Genomic DNA, 13,693 nt, shown 5'->3' with positions numbered 1-13,693 from the left:
GAGGCTTTCTTGCCATACTGTTTTCTCAATATTTATGCCTATATCCATAGGTTGGTGCTTGACCATCCTTGGTCCGAGAAGCTTCTTACTGGAGTAGTGATTAATGCATAGATAAATTACCATTCAAAGTGCTAAAAAAATCACTGACAGTGAGTGCTCACGTGCAAAGACAGTCAGTTTTCCTTTGGACTTTGGACATTGATGGGTTCTCCAGGTCCCAGTGGATAATCCCACACCCTTGCACATATGAGCAACAATAATGAGACACAGCGAGTATAAAAGAAAAATAAATAAAGAATTATAAAAAGAGGACATGAAGCCAGGAGGGAGCTGTGGTGTGGCCTTATGGTGGGATTTGTAGGGAATGTGGGGAATGGATTTGATCATATTCATACATGTATATGTATGACATCTTCAAAGAATAAATATACATACATGCTTATGTATGATTTTTTATTATTTATTATGGCATTTTCAAAGAATAATTAACACTATTTTTTTTTAAAAAAAGCAGGCTTCAGAAAGCTTCTTTGAGGTTAGCCATGCCACTTGGGGACAGTGAGCAGAGGCGCTTCCAGCTGCCATATTTTTCAAAATCTATAGATAATAAAGGCATAGAGGAAGAGTTATGCCTTTAGCCATCTTCTTCTTTTTCACAGTCTTTGTCTCTTTGTGTCTTTGTCACACACAAATACTTGAACAAGAAAAGAAAACGCATGCCAGTATTAAACGACCCCTGCCATAACCAAAGGGGTTTCCAAAAATGCCTTTAGTTGCTTCACCTGTCAACTGTTGGCTCCCGGTGTTGAAGTTTACACCAGTCCGTGGTAAGAGGCAACGAGGGAGGCTTTAACTCTGAATGAAGCAGCATTGGGACTCTAACTTCACTGAAGAAGGACCATGTGACCTCTGACAGAAGCTGTGACACCCCAGAGCCTAGCATGTTATTTCATCAGGGCTTTGAGCTGCCAGGCAGCACACATGCATTAAGTGCAATTGTGTGAGTGAGCTGAGAAATCACGGCTCCCATTGCTGCGTGTGAGTCCTTAGTCAAGTGCTGCCACCTCCAGAGCTGTGGTTTTTCTCATTTATAAAGCAAAATTGACACGGCTTACCCACAGAGTTGCTCTGTGTGTGAACTCACCTGGGAAGTTCCTAGCATACCTGGGCCCATAGTAGACATTTAATGAATGGAAGTCATTTAATCAGGGCAACATAGAGGAATAGATTGTGGACTGTGGAGTCTATCAGGATCTGCTTCCCTCTTGCTCTTCATCGGAGACACACTTTGGGTCAAGTGTGAGCTACCCGAATCTCATCTGCAGGATGGTGATGATACCATGCCATTACAGGCTTGCTGCCCTGGCCCTGGCTAATCATTCTTCTCCAGGGGATTACTACTATTGTTCAGTCCTTAAAGTATTTATTGAGACAAAAACATTTCTTTTTGTCTTTGGAAGTGAGAAAAATATACAACAGAACTATTGCTTTGGGCCAGGAGTGTTGGTATATACCTTTAATCTCAGGCAGAACCTGATAGCTCTCTGTAAGGTCAAGGCCAGCCTGATCAACATAGAGAGTTTAAGGCTAACCAGGGCTACATGGTGAGACCCTGCTTCAAAAATCAACCAACTCCCCAGAGAATCTAGACAATATAGAGGACCTTAAGAGAGACATACATGGGGCTACATAGGAAGGAGAAAAAGATGAGATCTCCTGAGTAAACTGGGAGCGTGAATGTCACAGGACAGGATAGAAGGGGAGAGGGGAGGGGAAGAGGAGGGGAGTAGACAAAAATGTATAACTCAGTAAATACAATAAAAAATCAACCAACCAAAAAATAAAACCCAACAGCTCTTGCTTCAGGGCATATATAGATTTATTGGCAATAAAGCAACAACAACAAGGAAAAACAGAAGTATAATAGGTAGAAACAAAATGTTGCTTAAACTTAAAGCAAGCGAGCATCAGTACCAAGTGTAATAGCATGATGGAGTGTATAATCGAACCTGGGGGAGTTCAGAAAAAGGACAGTGGAGAGTGCCAGGGGTTGCCAACATTTAAGCGAGGTTTTTATGGATGACTGAGATTGCAGATGTGTAAATTGAGATGAACAGACGGTAACTCGCTAGGGAAGAGGAGTAACAGAGGAGAGGAGGCCATGATGCGGTAGGCCACAATTTTAAGTGATGTGGATAGGGAAGACCCCTGAGAAGCTCTCATGAATTACTGCTAGAAACAGAGAAAGAGAGAGGTGAACCATAGTCACATCCAGAGAGTCCATGCAGTGTGAAGGGCTGCTGCCAAAACCCTGGCTTTGAAGTCTTCTTGTTATGTAAAGGGGTCAGGCCAGTCATGGCTGGACAATGGGAAGCTGAGGACAAGTCAGGCCTGGGCAGCTGAGGACAATGACACTAGGAAGGTATCGTGGAGGGGCAGGGACCGATGTGCGAGCAGATTATGTGGACCTTGTATGCCTTCTCAAAGTCTTTGGCCCAAACTTGAGTGAAATGTGAGATCACTGCCTTTTGAGCAGAGAAAATCAAAGACTTAAGATGGTCTACTAAACACTTTCCTGGCTGTTTATAACACTTTTAGAAGTATGTTATAGGGAGCCGAAGGCAGAGAAGTATGTTGGACTCTAGGATACTTGCATGCACGTGCGCGCGCGCGCGCGCGCGCACACACACACACACACACACACCACATATACACACACAACCTTCCTTACGAAGGTTTGGTACAGCGGAAGATACTACCCCATACGTAGGTGTGGTGGCACTGGCAGCCCACGTTGGTAGCCAGTTTCAACATGTGCTGGCGTGAGAGGGAAATCGGCACTAGGGTCCTTCACTCGCCTTTTGTGGAGAATGAGAAACCAGAAATCTCCCCAAATAGGGAACTGTGAACCCGCAAAACTCTTCTCATCTGGGGACTCAAATTAGAAATCAGAAAACTTGGTTGGGTTTATCTTCCTACAATGCTTAGTGTCATTTCCTTGTGTGAATTCTCACTACTCTCTTTTTCAATGAAACGTCTAAGAGCATCTTAAAACCTTGCTGAATGAGCTCTCTACTTCTCCAGGGAGGGAGAGTCCTGGGAATACACCTCTCTCACCATTGCTGCTGCCGAGAGAGAGAGAGAGAGAGAGAGAGAGAGAGAGAGAGAGAGAGAGAGAGAGAGAGAGAGAGAAAACAAACTGTTCCCGGACTGTTTCCATCACTTACCTCTCAGAATTAATCCTGTCTTAATGAATTGCTTTTATCTTCTTTAGTGCAACCAGACTCAATTCAAAATATCTGGTTTACAAGGTTGTTATGATGGTACCCAGACGTGGTCCAAATGGAAAGGGCTCAGCACATGCCTTGTTTATATCAGGAAATCAATACCGTGTCACATCTCATCTCCCAGGTTTTCATCTCCCCTCTCCTGGGAGCTTATTGAGGACAAGAATCGTGTCTCATAACTTATTGCTTTTTTTTTCTTAGCAAAGGATAAAATAACAGTAAGGGTTTCTTCATCGAAATTATTAAAGAAAGTCTGTCAACACTCAGATGTGAAGTCCTGCCCTGTAGATGTTTTTCTAACTCAGTAAAGCCGAGCAAGAATATTATAGATGATTCTGTTGTAAGTAGTCTTAGGAGAAACAACTGCCAAAGTCCTGGGATGTTTTCTTTGATGGAACTCACTTAAAACAGCTGGAAGTTAAGCTTAATCTGACTATGTCTGTACCTGGTTCAGTCACCAGCAAGTAAAGATGCCACATGGCCATTCCTCACTTCCATATAAACTCACACTTGTTTTGATTTCTTTTTCATCATGGCTGAGAGTTCTCATATCTTGAATACATTTAACTCTGTGTCTTTGTGCAGATTGGCCATGCTCATTTGGGACATATCGGTTTTGAAAACGGATAGACGTCTCAATGACTCCACTTTGTCTACTTTGCCTCCTGCATTTTTCAGATTCTTGACATCGAGTATGTGCTTTGAAATTAATTGTATACTTTTTTGAGAAATTAATTGCACAAAGGGATACGCACAAATCCATCTGTCCACACAGCTCCATCCAGCACATGGAAGAGAGCCTGTTTGCATTTTTTCCTTTTATTTTTTTAAAATAATACCAATAAAAATTTCCACTCCCTCCCCTCCTCCCACTTCTCTCTTGCTCCCCCACTCACCCTCCCCACACCAGTCCTAAGAGAAGGCAGGGTATCCTGCCCTGTGGGAAGTCCAAGGCCCTCCCTGCTCCATTCAGGCTTAGGAAGGTATGCATCCAAATAAAATAGGATCTTCAAAAGCCAGTACATGCAGTAGAGACAAATCCCAGTGCCACTATCTTTGACTTCTCAGTCTTCCCCAATTGTCAGCCACATTCAGAGAGTCAGTTTGATCATTCAGTCCCAGTCCAGCTGGATTTGGTGAGCTGCCATTACCTCAGACACACTGTCTCAGTGGATGGACCAACCCCTCGCGGTCCTGACTTCCTTGCTCATATTCTCCCTCCTTCTGCTCTTCAACTGGACCTTGGGAGCTCAGTTCAGCATGCCACAAGGCCACTTCAGGCACCCTCTCCTCCACTGCCCAGGGTCCTAGCTGAGATCATCCCTGTGGACTCCTGGGAACCCCTCCATAGCCAAGCCTCTTGCCAACCCCAAAATGGCTCCCTCAATTAAGATATCTCCTTCCCTGCTCCCATATCCGTCTGTTTGCATCTCTTATCTCTTGTCAACAGTGACAGCATTTCTGAGAAAAAAAAAAAAGGAAATGTTGATGTTGAGACTGGAGAGGTTTTCATTATTTCAAAAGAAATACTTCCCCTTGCCTGCAGGTTCTTCTACCCTAATGGAGCATTCTTGATTTTGTGCTCGCCCCACACTAATGAAGCGTCTGTGCTTGTGTGTGATCTTGGAAATGTTTCTAGACACCAGTGTTTCCTTTGGAGAAACAGGAGATCCAGTTGGCACCCAGTGAACAGAGTGCTCCAGCTTAACTCTTCATAACTCTGTCCAATTTCTTGCCTTTTCTACTGACCCCTGACCAAATTAGCATTTCATTTAAAAAATATAACTTCTTTTTCTGAATAAATACCTCTTCCAAAGCTCCTTTTACTCACTATTCTTTTTAATCTCACAACTTTCCCCTCTCTTTTTATTCAGGTAAAATCCCATCCAGTCTTCAGATGGTCCTGCTCCTCTGCAGCCCCGCAGCCCGCAGCACTGCTAGCTCCGCTTCTACCATCAACAGTGAGGCTCACTTATAGAACAATTACTTCAACCTGGAAAACACGCCTCATTCCAACGATCCTAAAGGTAAGCATTCTTATTTCTGGGTGTCTCGGTGGAGGAATTCAGAAGACCAGGGAGGTAAGTGGCTTTCTCAGCTTTCACACACAGTAAGAAAAGATTCTCTTTCAAGTCTCTACGGCAAAGTGACATTCAAATGTTTTTGACCCAGAGCTGCGAGGCCCAGGTATTCCTTGAGTGACAGCAATACAAATTTGATCAATCACTGTCTCAGTGCTTTGTAATTATCACATGTGACAATAAGCTCTTTGGAACTGGAAACTATATGTTGGTCTTTTGTCTACACATAATTGGTTTAAAATAAGTATTTGCTCAATGAAGTAGATAGAAAAGCATCTTTCAGAGACTTTTGAAACTCAACAAGGTCAGTATTAAGTCTCTAACCATTCTGGCCTACTAATAGTTTAATTCAGTATTGTTAACAGTTTGAAAATAGATCATATATGCAGAGATTTTAGAAGTTATGAAGATCCATAAAAGCTACACATTGGAAATGCAAGTTTTGTCAAGCAATCCTTGGTGTCCCTGATTCTCTTTAATATTAACTATTGCTGTTAATAGGAGTACTACTGAAGGATATAGTTATTAGTTATTGTGAAGGAGTACTACTGAAGGATATAGTTATTAGTTATTGTGAAGGAATACTACTGAAGGATATAGTTATTAGTTAGTCCTGACACATCCCCTCATTCTACTTCACTTTTGAGAAAGTCTATTAAGTAGTAGCTTAAAAAAATACAGGTTACTCACTTTTCCATTTGTATGTGACCTGTCTTATATGGACCTTCAATACTATTTATTATAGTATCATGAGTGAGTCAATATTGGAAATTCTCCTACTTGCTGGGTAGATGATGAAGGTCTTTGTTTCTGACATTGTGATTTTACATTTGGTATTCAGTCTTGCAAACCATGAAACCTACTACAGTGCATTTAGATGTACAATATTTGTGAAATTTCCCTTCTATTCCCATTTTCTTTATGCTGTGTAAATTTCCATTTTTATTGCTTCACAGCTGGTTTCCAGCATGAAAACCACTCCAATTTTCTACCATCTTGGACACACAAAAGTCCCTTTCTATAGCCAATAGCAAGAAATGAAGCCAGAAACAAATACATAGATGTACCAGGCTTTTTCTTTTAGGCCACCAACTAGCTCCCAAATCATGACACAGAGAGTTATTGTTAGTTATGAATACTCGGCCCAGCTTAGAATCATTTCTGGCTAGCTCTTTTAACTGAAATTAACCTGGTTCTCTTTATTTACCTTTTGCCTTGGGGCATTTTACCTTTCTTACCTTCTTTCTGCATAGCTCACTTTCACTGATTCTTGTGTCTGCTGGGTGGCAGCTGCCTGGCTAGCCCCTGGCATCTTCTTCTCTTTCTCTCTCATTCTCTTCTTTCTTTCTTCTGTTTTCTTCTTATTGAGTCTAGCTTTCTCCTCCTATTTATTCTCTCTGCTTGCTAGCTTCGTGTATCCTTCTCCTTCATACCTATTGGTCATTCAGCTCAGTGCTCAGGGAACCCTGTGGAAGAGTGGAAGAGGAGTCACGAAGAGCCAGAGGGGGAGGAGGATTCCAGGAGAGCAAGCCCTGTAATAAGCATGAGCAAGGTTTATGTGAAATCACAGAGACCGAGGCTTTATTTTGGGTTCTTCTGTTTGTCTTGTTCAGCTCCAATCTGATAGTTTTTGTTCTATCTTATATTTTATTATTATCCCATAGAAATCAGTTTGTTTTCTAATAAGAGACAGAGCAGGAATGGATCTGGATGGGAGGATGGGAGGAGAGGTAGGAAGGTACTGGAAGAAAAAGGAGGAAAAACTATAGTTAGGATATATTATTTGAGAAAATAGCCTATTTAAAAAGATAGAGAATAAAATGGAGAGAATATTATTTTCTCCTTCATGGGAAAAATATATTCGGTGGCCATCCCATTGTTTTCCCTGGGCTGGTGCTTCCTAGTATCCAGTATAAACTGTCCAGAGTTGCACAGAGTCCCCTCTACACCATCGCTGTGAACCCTTTGGCTTTCAGAAGATGCAAAGCCTGTTCTTTTTAGATACCATTTGCTGCCTCAGGCTCATCTGCTGCTGTTTAGCTAAGGATGAAAGAACCCAGACAGTGAAAGGCTAGCTGAGTGAAAGGGAGAGCAGACACCCCGCAGACACACCTAATTGGCTAACTTCCAAAACATCCTCAGGCTTCCTAGAGCTTTGATGAAGCGTTAAAATCGGGTTTTCAGGGACTGAATGTCTTTTCAGAAGGGTGATAGATCCTCTTGCCAGGATAAAAAAAAAAAAAAAAGACTAGAATGAGCCCCATAGCCTACACCTGCCATCGTTCACTTTATTTAGACAGCAATAGGTTGATGAAGAAGGCTCCTGCTTTCTGAAAAGGAGGAACAAAAAAATGCTAGTTATCACACACGGGTCTCTAGGCTGTGTCAGCAACACTGTGGGCACTTGCCAAGGAAAATGATTTAGCAGGTGGAAAGTAGTTTTATAAGTACGTTTCCACCCCTCCCTGGTGGAAAATAAACGGTGGCTCAGACGCTAGCTAATTTATATCAGCAATGTATTTTTGTAACTTTTGGCCAACCTGGTCTACAGAACTAGTTCTAGGATAGCCAGGGCTACACAGAGAAATACTGTCTCAAAAAACCAACCAACCAAAGCAAAGAAGCAAACAAATTCCAAACAGACAAACAAACAGTGCCACCCCCCCCCAAAAAAAAATCCTTAGTGATTTAGATGCATTTAGAAACACATGGATAGTTGTTACTAGATCACACAACACAGATCCAGATAATGCATTCAGATTTCACCTGTAGCTGTAGAATTTATCTATGTCAAGGCAAGACAAATTTCAAAGTCATTTACATAAGTTAAGTTTTTAAAACTGTGATCACTGGAATGGTGATTGTTTCAGGCAGTGTGTGTGGGTGGAAAGAACACAGAGTGTGAATCAGACTTAGAAGACACCTTCCCTAGTGAAACAGAAAGGTGTCTAGGGTTTCCATCTGTGGCTTTTCCTGGGGAGATATGAACAGACGTCTGTTCATCCCGGATAGGGCATGGATGGTAGATGAGAAACAATTCTACTCTTGTCCAGCTTGTTGAACCAGTGGGTTTCTTGGGGTTCCGTACAGAAGCATAGGTGTTCCAAGGGCAGCTGCATCACCTAGCTCATCTCAGCATGGGTGATGAGTCATGGAAGTTGCATCCCCAGAACTCATTCCAAAATTTTCAGGCGGTTGCATTGAAAAGGGTCTCTTCTCCTCGGAAATCGTTTATTGTTCTTATAGCACAGAATACGGGGAGAGGCCTGTGAATCTTGCAATTTCCTGAATATTGCAAGTTTTTTGAGATTCCTAGGCCTTATGAGCTCTTCTCCTCCCTAGAGGAGGGGATGTTCCAGTTTAGAGTAACTAGTCAGAACTGCCCCACCAAGTCTTGTATAAGACCAGTTACCTGAGTGAAGAATATGGAGCAATCAAAAACACTTTCCTAACAGTTTTTCATTCCAGGATTTTTTTTACTTGGACTTTCTACACTTAAAAAATTTCCACTGTTATGCCGGTGTGATTCCATTGCACTTACAAAGATCTCATATTGCCTCTTGCACACTCTTCTGTTGTATGATTACAATATTATGCTCTTAATGTGAGTATATCTGTGTGTGCTAAATTGTGTCTCCTCCTTCCATTTTCTATCCTGATTATTACTTGTATAAGGTAGAGGGTTGGGGTGGAAACTATGTAGGCTCAGAGATTAAAAAAAGGAATAAAAATCGAACAGGATAACAGATAATTTAATGTGAACTTATTCACACTAATAATAATAGTGGGTAATAGAGTGAATACTTGTGATCTATCATTTATGGATAATTTACATTGGTATAGATTTTTGTACATTAATACAAGTTCAAATTATGTTTGTTATTTGTTTACAGTATTTGTACACTCATACAAAGTTATTCTTTCAGATTGTATAATGCATGTTTCTACCTCTGTTTAAGACATTTCGTATCTTGATACAACTTTTAGGATATATTTTCATATTGTATTATATATTATTCTTACCTCTGATCAAGATACTTACACATTGTTTACATTTTGAGGTCATTGTCCTCATTTGCTGCACATTTGTTTACAGGTTTTGTAATATTCTGATATAAAGTCTTAGTTTTTAAGTTATACAGATATTAGATGTTATAGGTAAATAATTATTCATGTTTGTTACACATATATTCAGATTTATTAGTATCTTTAGATACATAGGGATTGTATTCTGCCTAGATAGATAATTTTCAACTACTACAAGGATCTGTAGATCATGGCATTTAAATAACTTAGGGTTCTGTTGACATGAGACATGATTGCTCCTGACAGCACCAATCTATTCCTGAAAGAATGTTGAGCACCAAAGACACTCCACTTGGAGTTTGTTTTCTTTTTGGCACAATTGGCCTCTGGGCAAGGAACTGCCCATGCCTCAACCACTGACAAAGTACATGGTGTCCAGACTAGATAAGCAGGACACGAGGAAAAGGACTGCCAAACTTTGCCAAGACAGGGTAAGACAGTTCTGAAAACTTTTCTGTCTCTGAAAATGGTCTGTCAGTTACTCTAGGCCTTAGCCAAAGTTGGTTGCTTTAACATTGCCAATGAGACTTTGGGTGATTGCTCAGATAGCCATTTGTCTCTGTCATATACTCCTTGCTTTGGAAACTGCTTGATTGCACTTCCTGCCTACTCACGTAATATTATTTTCCTTCTCAGGACTTCAATAGGGTTGAAGATTAGTCATAGCTACCTTCCTCTTAAGATTTAGCCAAACCTATTTCTGATGCAAGAATTAGACTCTTTAGAACAGAATGTTTATTAAAACATTTATCATGTATTCCTTGATTAATATTGTTTACGTTGGTTGTAATTTTATACTTGATATCTGTTCCTATTGTATATAGTTTTGTATTGGATTTGAATGGCTCTTATTTAGATAAAAGGGGGAGGTGATGGGGAATCTTTGTCAACCAATTATCATTAAGAGGTGGGACCAAGTTAGGGTATGGCTTTCTGGGACCTCAAGAAAATTGGTTCAAGGCACAGGTGCTCTTTCTCTGTGGTTCCCTCACAGAACAGCTGAGCTTAGACTTTTGTTCCTGTTTCATGAGTTTTCCCCTTGTAATAAATAAAAACATAATTGTTTTATCTTTTGGCTAGCCTGGTTATTTCTCGAACTGAGATAATTCAACACGTGCCTCCTTGCAGTCTGACACAGCAGATGGAGGGAAAAGGAGCCTGTCTACTTTTGCCTTACATCCTATTTTTGATCATTCACCACCCCTACGTTTGCTCCCCAAGTTTCCGTTTGTGGATTCTGTCTTTCTGTTTTTTATGCCCGTCATAAATATAATTATTATATTATATTTTTATTTGTGTGTGTGTGTGTGTGTGTGTGTATGCATGTGTGTGTGTGTGTGTGTGTGTGTGTGTGTGTGTGTGTGCATACTACAGCAAGTGTGTGGAGACCAGAAGACAACTTGGAGGAGCTGATTTTTTGCTTCCACCATGTAGGTCTTGGGAATTAAACTATAATCTTTGAACTTGCAGGCAAGTGCCCTTACTCATCACTTCCTACTTCTGATGCGAAACTCCAGTGGTGTTAGAGTTCACAGTAAATTATCTGTGTTCTGAACTTCCATCGCCTTCCACATGGCACAGCTCGTAGCCAGTTCACTTGAATAGAAATCCCTTGTCTTACAGACACTCAGTTCCTTTGTCTCTCATATCTTGCTGTGCTAGGAAAACGATTGGAAATAAAACATAATACACTCCATTCTTTAGATCCTAAATTCCTTGATGTCTGTCCTTTTTCATGGAATGCTTTTCAGATTTCAGTGATTGCTGGGCATCTGCTGTGTGGAGAAATTGTAATTACTGACCCTGCACATCCCTTGGAGGTTCACCGAGTTCTTCCTTGTCAGATAGTGCTGTGATTCTTTTCCCTGGACTGCCTGGTTGGGTAGCCATTGGAGCATAAGAAGCACCTGTTTGTGTGATGTAACATAGTATTGAGTTGAACTGAACACTCTTGTGTGGACATCACTTCCAGAACTTAATTTATATTTTGATAGTTTGGCTTCATAAATATATCTTTCTTTAGTAAGTCTTTCAAAAGATAGGCTATGCAATAGTCTATTAAATTCAAAGAAGCCCTCAATCAGTTTGAAAAATTAGAGATTAATATCACTTTCACTGAGGCTGAGTTCAGTCTGTTAAAACTGGATTTTATCTTAATTACAAATGGCTAGTTTGGATTGATCATGTGAAAGTTTCTGATACAAATATTTTAAAAGATTAAATAGGGAAAAATAGTAAGGGATGGCTGTAGTAGCAACCAGTTGGAGGGGGCTGCTAGTTAGTTCCCATTTGCTTAGCCCCAAAATAATCACATAGAAACCATATTAATTAAATCACTACTTAGCCCATTAGCTCTTCATGGCCTACCAGCAAAGTTTCAGCATGTTTGTCTCCACGCAGCTTCATGGCTTCTCCCTGACTCTGCCTTCCCTCCCCCAGCATTCAGTCTAGTCTTCCCTGCCTACCTAAGTTCTGTCCTGCTATAGGTCCAAAGCAGTTTCTTTATTCATTAATGGTAATCACAGCATACAGTGGGGAATCCCACACTGGCAACCTTTTATTTTATGTCATTTTTATTTTACTTATATGTATTTCAGAGAAGAATAGTTCAAAGAGGCAATGAAGGCAGGATGGAGTGGTAATGACCTCAGTTCAGAGCTTTAGGAAATTGAGAAGCAGGAAGAGATGAAAAGGGAAAATTAGAAAGAAGATCTAGATTTTATCTTCTTGTTCACTTTGCATGCCAGACATATATTTTTTAAAGGGCATAAAGACATAGAAACCATCTGTCTAAAATACTGTTGATTCAGTAAATAACTTCAGAAAGCCCAGGGGGTGAATCTGTGCCTGTCTGTGCCTACTACCTCATCAGAAGTGAGAGTGTAAGGGGGGAGAAGTGGCTTAGTGGAGTTTGCTGTCATTTCTACTTTCAGTGTCTCACTGTGCTATACAAACAGAAGAGCCTTACAAAGACTTCTACTACAGTGATCTTATTTAACATATGAACATAATGGGACCTAGAGGAGATAGGGTCATTGACAAAAGCAGATGTTTTTTAATTTACTTGAGTGTCATTTTGCCATGTAAACAGTGACAATAATTAACATTGAGCTATTACTCTGTGAAAAGCAAGTAACTGTGGCTTGCAAATCTCTAGGTCCATTACTGCTGAGATCATAGAAATGACTAGATACTTAAAAAATAATAGCAAAAATGATGAGTTTAGTCATAAAAGGGTAAACAGTAAGAAGACAAAGTAAAGATTAATAGGATGAGTGTTAAACTCAGCATAAGACTTCATCCATACAGTTGCAAAGATTGCAGATCTGGCAGAATAGTATGGAGCCATTAAGTCAGAATTCAAATCCAAGTGAGTTTCTGCCTAGTTAGGTACATTTGACAAAACTTATTAGCCTCAGCTCTTTTAGCAGGCTTGTCTTAAAGTGGGAAAAAGAATTCATTCACAGCCCTGTTTGTACCCACATAAAATGTTTAAGACAGTGGGTAGATGCACTGGGACATGTGTCCAGTGATTCCAATTTCCCTGAATCCATGAGCTGATGTAATCAGTTTCCTTCTTAACTGTGACACACACTGAGGGGTTAACCTCCAATGGGCAGATTAGGAAATGGTGATAAGATGCCAGGTTTGTGGGTAGCTTGTCTAACACAGTGACTTCCATCTTCCTAGATGGCTGTCTCTCTTGCTGGTTTTGTTGACAATATCAACCATGGGTGACAGGTTTACATGGCAAGGGACAGAGGTCCTCACCCCAAAAGTTACCTGCCACTGCGGTTATTGTTGATGGTGGTGATAACGATCAGCAGAGATGCTGATCTTCACGATGTTTGTGAACATGAGAAGGTAATCAGTAGCTGGCCTACTTACCTGCAGCTACTGTTCTTGGTGCCCCCATTGGCTACAGGGTTTACCTTTACTCAGATAGTACCCCAAAGTCAAAGGTTACCAGCTCTAGTGATTCTGGTTTGTCCTTTTACTTTCCTGAGTTGATAACTGTGTGAGCTATAATCTGGGACTAGGTGAGGTAAGATAAGAAGTACAAGAAGAAAGCTTTGCCAGATGTGATTTTAAGCCATCCTCCATCCTTACCTGACTTGCACCTGGTCTACTCCTGTTTCCTCTGTGCTTTTGACAGTTTCATTCAATGGAGTCAACCATTCTCCCCTGTTTGTGCAGATGATGCAGGCTCAGGGGCACTGCCAGAATTCCCTGAGGATT

The 13,693-nt window shown here is 40.8% G+C and overlaps 1 pseudogene; it reads left to right on the top strand.

Annotated features, from left to right (window-relative positions):
• LOC102002244 overlaps window positions 1-13,693 on the top strand; it is a 92,982-nt pseudogene that overhangs the window by 68,540 nt on the left and 10,749 nt on the right.

Source organism: Microtus ochrogaster, unplaced genomic scaffold (assembly GCF_000317375.1).
Source record: "Microtus ochrogaster isolate Prairie Vole_2 unplaced genomic scaffold, MicOch1.0 UNK19, whole genome shotgun sequence".
Lineage (NCBI taxonomy): Eukaryota > Metazoa > Chordata > Mammalia > Rodentia > Cricetidae > Microtus > Microtus ochrogaster.
The sequence above is the reverse complement of the archived record's forward strand: the minus strand, read 5'-3'. Positions and strand labels throughout refer to the sequence as shown.